The following is a 9,886-nucleotide window of genomic DNA, read 5'->3' on the forward strand; positions in this document are numbered from 1 at the left end:
CTAATCTGGAAGCCCGCCAGGAGACGATGAAACGTTGCTATGATCAGAATGCCAATCTGATCGAGTTTCAGCCTAGACAAAAAGTTTGAGTCATGGCCCCAGTGGAACCTTGTGCACTCCAAGATAAGTGGTCTGGACCATTTGAGGTGGTGGAGCGCAAGAGTAATGTCACCTACTTGGTGGATTGCAGTCTCCAAGGAACCCTTTGTGGGTCCTGCATGTGAACCGCCTGAAGCCCAACTTGGTGAGGTCCGAAGTGGGCATGCTCCTAGCAACAGATACTGGAATGGAGGAGGAGACTGAGCCTCTTCTTGACCTCCTGCCTGCAAAGGAGCACGATGGGTCAGTGGACGGTTTATCCCTCTCCCCCGCCCTGACTCCGTAACAGCAGAGTGACTGTTGCCAACTGTTGGGACAGTTTGCTGCTCTGTTCCCCCTGGCCCCTGGTGTCACTCAGTGGTGTGTCCATGCTGTTGACACCGGGGACAGTCTTCCTGTAAAGCACAACATTTACAGAGTGACTGACAAGGTCAAAGCTAGCATCAAGGAGGAGGTCTCCAAGATGTTAGCGCTAGGGGTGATTGAGCCCTCAAACAGCCCTTGGGCCAGCCTAGGGGTCTTGGTCCCAAAGGCTGTCACACCTGTTGCCCCCTTGACAGAGCTGACTTCCAGGAAGCAGCCCACGAGGGTGAACTGGACCGACGCCTGCCAGAAGGCTTTTGATGCCCTGAAAGCTGCCATGTGCACAGCACCCGTGCTTAAGGACTCAACTTCTCAGAAGAGTTCATTGTGAAGACAGATGCTTCAGAGCATGGTGTGGGGACTGTGCTCTCACAGCTGAATGAAGAGGGCCCAGACCATCCTGTAACCTTCATTAGTAGGAGGTTACTTCCATGGGAACAGAGGTGAAGTGCGATTGAGCGTAAGGTATTTAGTGTGGTCTGGGGGCTGAAAAAGCGGAGGACCTACTTGTTTGGGACTCACATACAGGTTCAGACCGACCACAGACCCCTCAGATGGTTGATACAAATGAGGGGTGAGAATCCAAAGCTGTTGAGGTGGTCTATAGCTCTACAGGGGATTGACTTCACACTTGAACACCGCCCTGGTACAGAACACGCCAATGCTGATGGTCTGTCCAGATTTTTCTGCCTTAGTGAAGAGAACTCCCAAGAGGGTGGATAGTTCTCCCCGCATTTTAGCTGGAGGGGACACGTGTTAAACCTGGCACCATTGGTGTGGGTCTACCCTGCATTTTTTGCTTTTGTCTCCTGTATTTTGATGTGTGTTGGACTTCGTTTTGCTGGTCTAGATGCTTTGGGCACTTGACACTGCTGTTCAGTGCCAAAGTGCAAGTGATCCCTTTGTAAATTGTTATTATGGATTAGTGATTCCATGATTGGTATATTTGATTTACTAGTCAGACCCAAGTACAGTGCACTATGTGTGCTCATGGTCTGTAAATCAAAATGCTGCTAGTGGGCCACAGCACTGATTGTGCCATCCACAGAAGCAACCTGTAAAATGTAACTGTGGCCCGCCATTGCAGAGCCTGTGTGCAGTCTGGGACTGTCAGGTGGACTTGGCAAATGCACACACTTGCCCGGCCCTAACCTTCTCTTTTCCACATATTAGTCACCCCTAAGGTAGGCCAAGGTATCCCTGTGGGCAGGGTGCATTGTATGTGAAAGGTAGGACATGCCCTGATGTGGGTGGCATGTCCTGATAATGAAAAACGGGCAAGTTCGTCTTTGATTATTGCAAGGCTACCTCCTCGCATTGGACAGACAGGGGAGTTTGTTTATAACATCTTATAAACATAACTGCCCCTGGGAGCAAGGTAAGAGAATAAAGTTTAGTATGCCTGAACTCAGAATATTAAAATGCGTCTTTTTTTTTAAAGTTTGATTTTATTGAAGAAATAAAGAAAGGGAGGAGAGGGGGAGGAAGAGAAAAAACAGGAAATGGATACACCAATATAATATATCAGAGTGGATAATATTAGCTAAAGTAAATACAGAAAGGAAATCAGCAAAATAATAAAACTCTCATGAAAAGCATATATAACAAGCATGAGGATTGCATGAACATAACATCTGTATATGAATTAGAAATACAGTATAGTACAGTACAGTGAAACGTAAATTCGTAACATAAAGGCAAGAGGAAAATCATGGAGGTTTACGCACCTCGACTGTGTTAGGGTCTGGAGAGGCATGTACTGGGGCAGAAGAAGAAAGATATGTTACCAAAGGAAGCCAAATCAGGTCACGTTTAATTGCCAGGGAGATGGGGGATACATAGCTGGTATCTAATCGATGATGAAAGCAGACTGCATTCCACCAAGAATGGTAGGAGACATTTGCGGCTTGCTTCCAGTTAGAGGTAATGGTATGGAAAGCCACAGCAATCAAAAGGTCAAGGAGGAGGTAGTGACGAGGATATTGGGGAAGTTCCGGTGATAGGGAACCTAGAAAAATTTGTGAAGGGGAGAAGGGAACTTGAAATTGGAAAATCTTTTGGACTTTCTTCCAGATTAGTTGCCAAAATGTGGAAATAGGAGGACAATCAAACAGCATGTGTTTGAGATCGGCAGAGGGACATGAGCATGACCAACAATTAGAGGGGGAGTCAGAAGGAAAACGGGACAGGGCAATTGGGGTAAATAAAGTCCTGTGATAAATAAAATATAAAGTTTGGGTAGTATTAGCAGCTCTAGAGGTCTTATGAAGTTTAGTCCAAAGTTTAGCCCAAAGAAGTACCGACCAATCCTAAAAGAGATCAGATTCCCAGGCAGTTTCGACCTTGGATTTTACTCTGTTACTAGAATAACGAAAAGAATTATAGAGAGCAGAGGCGGAGGGAGTGGCCTCCAATAGTAAGGAAGTGGGTTTGCGGTCCAGAGGAATATCATTTGAAGATGATAACGAGCGGAGATAAGTCATCAGGACTGGATAAAGAGCAGTGTATTGTGATCGAGCAGAGGAGGGCAGCGAGAAAGAGGACTGAAGATCCATGAAGGAGAGAGGAGAACCATGGGAAATTAACTGAGAGACCCAACACAATCCTCGAGAGTGCCAGGACTTCCAAAAGATGGTACGATTGCGGATTTTAAGAAGTGAATTATTCCAGATCGGTTGTTCGTGAGTAGAAACAAGGGAGGGATAAGAGGAGGTCAAGTAGGGTAAGAGGAGATTGCGAGAGTAAGAGATAACAGGTGAAAGAAGACGGGCTGGGGAAGATGAGAAAGACAAGAATTAGCGGAAATTAAAAGGGGAAATAAAGGAAGATTCCATATTTAACCAGACGGGAGGGTAATAAGGAAGGTCATGAGAAAACCAGCAGGCAGATTGTTTCAAAGAAAAAGCTCGATGATATTCTTTAAAATCCGGAAAGCGCACGCCGGAATGAGTTTTGTCTTTACGCAAGGAGGCAAGAGCTATCCGAGGTCGTTTACCGCTCCACAGGAATTCCAATAATGAAGAATCAATCTTTGTGAAGAAAGAATTCGGAATACGCAAAGGGAGCATAGAAATGGTATAAAGAAGGAGGGGAGATAGTATCATCTTTATAGAATTAAGCCGACCCCACCAGGACAGAAAGAGTGGATGCCAACGTGTGATAGCGGTGTCCATTTTCTTGTAAATATAATCAAAGTTCAGTTCGAGAGTGTCAAATAAGAGAGGAGCAAACCAAACACTCAGATATTTGATTTTAGAAGGCTGCCAGGAGAAACCAGTTTGAGAGAAAAGATGTTTCTGGCACGTAGAGTTTAAGGGGAGAATTTCACACTTATCGGCATTGAGGCGATAACCAGAAACCGCGGAAAAGGAAGAGACTTGCTGAAGAAAGGAAGGAATAGAGGAAACAGGATCGGAACAATAAAAAAGGATATTGTCAGCATAAACCGAGAGTTTAACCTGATGAGAACCAAATTGAAATCCTTTTATACTGTCATCCAGACGAATTTTAGTAAGGAAGGGCTCCAAGGCTAAAACAAAAAGCAGGGGGGATAAAGGGCAACCCTGTCGAACACCCCTGTGTAAAGAGAAATAATCCGAGGTCATCCCGTTGACAAAAATGGAAGCCTGAGCGTTAGAATAGAGTAAGGAGATAATAGAGATGAATTTGGGAGGGATGCCAATCCAACGTAAGGCCTGAAACATAAAATCCCATCCAATCCTGTCAAAGGCTTTCTCCGCGTCTAAGGATATGGCTGCAAAGGGAAGATCCAGAGAAGAAGCCTTACTAAGAATGTTAAGGAAGACACGTGAATTGTCGGAGGAAAGACGACCCTTGACAAATCCTGATTGTTCCGGACCAACTAGATCGGGTAAGAGGGGATCCATACGTAATGCTAAAATCTTGGCTAGTATCTTGTAATCGGTATTGACCAGGGATATTGGTCTATAATTTTTGCATAAAGAGTGATCCTTATCCTCCTTGGGGATTAGGCAAATTAAAGCCTGTTGGAAGGAACCATGCGAAGAACCCGCTGCAAGAAAGGACTGATATAAGAGTAAAAGTTTAGGAAGAAGTAAAGAGGCGAAATGACTATAAAATTCGATAGTGAAACGGTCAGGACCGGGAGCCTTACCGTGCCGTAATTTAGAGACAGCGAGGGAAATTTCAGCAAGCGAAATGTCCTGTTCCAGGGAATTGAAATCAACATGAGAAGCCGGAGGAGAGGGAAGAGATTGAAAGTAAGAGAGAAGATCCGTAGATTTCGGGAGTGTAGAGAGTGTCGTAAAAGTTGACAAAGTCAGTAAGGATGTCTTTATCTTTAAATCTAGATTCTCCAGAGGAAGTCTTCATGAATTCAATCTTTGTACGTTCCTTTCTTATTTTCAAGTAATTGGCCAGAAGTTTCCCCATTTTATTTTTACCACCATAGTATCGGGAGTTACATTTTAACAAAAGGTTAGAGGCAGCATCGGTAGTGAATTTATTGAATGAGATTTTCGCATCAATAAGTTTTTTTAGGGAAGCCTCGGATTTAGAAGCATAGTAGACTTGTTCTAAGTGTTTAATATCAGCTAAAATTTGATTTGACTTGAGCTCCCTGAGTCTCTATCAAAATTGATAATAAAACCTCTAGAGGCTGTTTTAAAAGAGTCCCAAACCATAACAAAAGAGGAATCAGGGGCATGATTAAGGAGGAAAAATTCAGTGGCAAAAGCAGTAAATTCAGAACAAAAAGTAGGTTCCAAAAGTAAAGCATTGTTGAAACGCCATCTGCCAGAGTGAGGGGAAAATGGAAGTAGGTCGAGGTCTACAAAGACCGGAGCATGATCGGAAAGCAGAATGGAGCCAATTTCAGAGCGAATGGCATGTTGGGACAGGGATTTGCTAAGGAAGATATGGTCAATGCGGGACTGTGATTGATGAGGAGGGGAGAAAAAACAGTATTTTCTAAGGTCCGGATTACACAATCTCCATATATCTACCAAAGCATTGTTTTGAAAAGCATTTACAAATTGGGTGTGCATTCTGGATGGGACAAATTTGACTTTTGAGTGTCGGTCAATGAAGGGGTCCACAACTTGATTGCAATCCCCCCCGAGAAGAATGTAATCACCGGAGAGGGAGGACAACTTGTCAGAGATAGAGGGCCAGAAGGATTGGTCGATCCCAGTAGGGGCATACACATTATAAAAGGGTGAGAGGAATATTGTCTATAAGCAGTGTAACATTAACCCAACGGCCATCAACATCACATTCATGAGAAATTGAGGAAACATTTAACTTTTTATGCAACAAAATCACAACACCATTTTTCTTATTAATCGTGGGGGAGCTTAGAACGTGACCCACCCAACAGCGTTTAAGCTTCAAAGCTTCTGACTCTGAGAGATGAGTCTCCCGTAGGAGGGCAACATCCGTCTTGAGCCTTGCCATATGTGATAAAACCCTTTGCCTTTTAATAGGATTATTTAATCCTTTAACGTTCCATGATGTAACATGGAAGGAAACGGCAGAGAAAAGCAACTAACAGCAAGATGCTCATTAAATGCATATAAATAAGCTGAGAGAACTGAGAAGAAACGTGAACATAGTAATGAGAAAGAAAGGATATGAGGAGAAAAGAAGAAGGAAAAGATGGGGTAGTGTAGAATAGGAAGATTACTGAGTCCGAAAAAGAAGAAGGAGGAGCTGAGGAGAGAGAAATAAAGAGGAAGAAAAGACAAAGGGAAGATTAGTTGGAAAGGGTCCAAGAAAAGGGGAATAAGAAAGAGGACAGAAACAAAAACGATCAAGAAGACAGTACAAGTCCGAAACGAACGACTGAGAGACAAACTTACGAAAAACGGAAAAACCCAAAACAGGGATGGGGGTGGTGGTGGCAGGAGACGATGACGACAACATCCAGAGCGGACACCAAACCTCTACTACCATGACTCCAAAGGGCAGCATAAAGAGACAGTAGGGTAAAACAGGGTGAAGAGGAAGAGTGAAATACCTGTTAAAGGAAGAGAAACATTAGGATAAATGCAAGGATCTGAAATAAACAAGAGAAATGGGTTGAACAGGAGGTATACAAAAGAGGAAAAAACAACCATAATAACAACATTAGGTAATTCACAACATCATCATCAGCGCAAATGAGGAGAACACCAGAACCATATTATAATGAGATCAAAAAGATAACATCCAGAGCGGACACCAAACCTCTACTACCATGACTCCAAAGGGCAGCATAAAGAGACAGTAGGGTAAAACAGGGTGAAGAGGAAGAGTGAAATACCTGTTAAAGGAAGAGAAACATTAGGATAAATGCAAGGATCTGAAATAAACAAGAGAAATGGGTTGAACAGGAGGTATACGAAAGAGGAAAAAACAACCATAATAACAACATTAGGTAATTCACAACATCATCATCAGCGCAAATGAGAACACCAGAACCATATTATAATGAGATCAAAAAGATAACAAGACCAGTCAGCCGGGTCTGGATATATCCATAACATCTGGACCATGTTGGCGAAGAAAAGCTTGCAGGGCCGCAGGGTCCTCGTAGGTGGTCGTTCTGTCTTTATAAGTAACCTTAAAGAGACAAGGATGCATACACATTATAAAAGGGTGAGAGGAATATTGTCTATAAGCAGTGTAACATTTAACCCAACGGCCATCAACATCACATTCGTGAGAAATTGAGGAAACATTTAACTTTTTATGCAACAAAATCACAACACCATTTTTCTTATTAATCGTGGGGGAGCTTAGAACGTGACCCACCCAACAGCGTTTAAGCTTCAAAGCTTCTGACTCTGAGAGATGAGTCTCCCGTAGGAGGGCAACATCCGTCTTGAGCCTTGCCATATGTGATAAAACCCTTTGCCTTTTAATAGGATTATTTAATCCTTTAACGTTCCATGATGTAACATGGAAGGAAACGGCAGAGAAAAGCAACTAACAGCAAGATGCTCATTAAATGCATATAAATAAGCTGAGAGAACTGAGAAGAAACGTGAACATAGTAATGAGAAAGAAAGGATATGAGGAGAAAAGAAGAAGGAAAAGATGGGGGAGTGTAGAATAGGAAGATTACTGAGTCCGAAAAAGAAGAATGAGGAGCTGAGGAGAGAGAAATAAAGAGGAAGAAAAGACAAAGGGAAGATTAGTTGGAAAGGGTCCAAGAAAAGGGGAATAAGAAAGAGGACAGAAACAAAAACGATCAAGAAGACAGTACAAGTCCGAAACGAACGACTGAGAGACAAACTTACGAAAAACGGAAAAACCCAAAACAGGGATGGGGGTGGTGGTGGCAGGAGACGATGACCACAACATCCAGAGCGGACACCAAACCTCTACTACCATGACTCCAAAGGGCAGCATAAAGAGACAGTAGGGTAAAACAGGGTGAAGAGGAAGAGTGAAATACCTGTTAAAGGAAGAGAAACATTAGGATAAATGCAAGGATCTGAAATAAACAAGAGAAATGGGTTGAACAGGAGGTATACAAAAGAGGAAAAAACAACCATAATAACAACATTAGGTAATTCACAACATCATCATCAGCGCAAATGAGGAGAACACCAGAACCATATTATAATGAGATCAAAAAGATAACATCCAGAGCGGACACCAAAACTCTACTACCATGACTCCAAAGGGCAGCATAAAGAGACAGTAGGGTAAAACAGGGTGAAGAGGAAGAGTGAAATACCTGTTAAAGGAAGAGAAACATTAGGATAAATGCAAGGATCTGAAATAAACAAGAGAAATGGGTTGAACAGGAGGTATACAAAAGAGGAAAAAACAACCATAATAACAACATTAGGTAATTCACAACATCATCATCAGCGCAAATGAGGAGAACACCAGAACCATATTATAATGAGATCAAAAAGATAACAAGACCAGTCATCCGGGTCTGGATATATCCATAACATCTGGACCATGTTGGCGAAGAAAAGCTTGCAGGGCCGCAGGGTCCTCGTAGGTGGTCGTTCTGTCTTTATAAGTAACCTTAAAGAGACAAGGATGCATACACATTATAAAAGGGTGAGAGGAATATTGTCTATAAGCAGTGTAACATTAACCCAACGGCCATCAACATCACATTCGTGAGAAATTGAGGAAACATTTAACTTTTTATGCAACAAAATCACAACACCATTTTTCTTATTAATCGTGGGGGAGCTTAGAACGTGACCCACCCAACAGCGTTTAAGCTTCAAAGCTTCTGACTCTGAGAGATGAGTCTCCCGTAGGAGGGCAACATCCGTCTTGAGCCTTGCCATATGTGATAAAACCCTTTGCCTTTTAATAGGATTATTTAATCCTTTAACGTTCCATGATGTAACATGGAAGGAAACGGCAGAGAAAAGCAACTAACAGCAAGATGCTCATTAAATGCATATAAATAAGCTGAGAGAACTGAGAAGAAACGTGAACATAGTAATGAGAAAGAAAGGATATGAGGAGAAAAGAAGAAGGAAAAGATGGGGGAGTGTAGAATAGGAAGATTACTGAGTCCGAAAAAGAAGAATGAGGAGCTGAGGAGAGAGAAATGAAGAGGAAGAAAAGACAAAGGGAAGATTAGTTGGAAAGGGTCCAAGAAAAGGGGAATAAGAAAGAGGACAGAAACAAAAACGATCAAGAAGACAGTACAAGTCCGAAACGAACGACTGAGAGACAAACTTACGAAAAACGGAAAAACCCAAAACAGGGATGGGGGTGGTGGTGGCAGGAGACGATGACCACAACATCCAGAGCGGACACCAAACCTCTACTACCATAACTCCAAAGGGCAGCATAAAGAGACAGTAGGGTAAAACAGGGTGAAGAGGAAGAGTGAAATACCTGTTAAAGGAAGAGAAACATTAGGATAAATGCAAGGATCTGAAATAAACAAGAGAAATGGGTTGAACAGGAGGTATACAAAAGAGGAAAAAACAACCATAATAACAACATTAGGTAATTCACAACATCATCATCAGCGCAAATGAGGAGAACACCAGAACCATATTATAATGAGATCAAAAAGATAACAAGACCAGTCAGCCGGGTCTGGATATATCCATAACATCTGGACCATGTTGGCGAAGAAAAGCTTGCAGGGCCGCAGGGTCCTCGTAGGTGGTCGTTCTGTCTTTATAAGTAACCTTAAAGAGACAAGGATGCAAGAGACCATATTTAGCATTAAGGGCTCTGAGCTGCGGCCTCATGTCCAAGAACTTCTTCCTCTGGTCCGCGGTGGCTTTGGAGACATCCTGCGATAGAAAGAGACGGTGACCTTCCCACATGATTTGCTTCTTGAGTTTGGCGGCTGAAAGGACCTGTAGAAGGTCGGTATATTGCAGGAACAGCATGATGACACCTCTAGGCTTGGTAGCGATCTTAGGACCAAGGCGATGAGCTCGTTGAATGTTGATGGAGGATA

The 9,886-nt window shown here is 42.9% G+C and overlaps 1 long non-coding RNA gene across 1 annotated transcript; it reads right to left on the minus strand.

Annotated features, from left to right (window-relative positions):
- Nucleotides 1–6,948: 6,948 nt before the first annotated feature.
- Nucleotides 6,949–9,602, minus strand: LOC144791659 (uncharacterized). Its single transcript, XR_013602445.1, has 3 exons — nt 9,149–9,602; nt 7,725–8,469; nt 6,949–7,044 (listed from the first exon to the last, which is right to left on the minus strand). It is a non-coding gene; the product is annotated as an uncharacterized LOC144791659 (long non-coding RNA).
- Between the last annotated feature and the right edge of the window lie 284 nt (nt 9,603–9,886).

Source organism: Lissotriton helveticus, chromosome 11 (assembly GCF_964261635.1).
Source record: "Lissotriton helveticus chromosome 11, aLisHel1.1, whole genome shotgun sequence".
In the NCBI taxonomy this organism is placed as follows: Eukaryota; Metazoa; Chordata; class Amphibia; order Caudata; family Salamandridae; genus Lissotriton; species Lissotriton helveticus.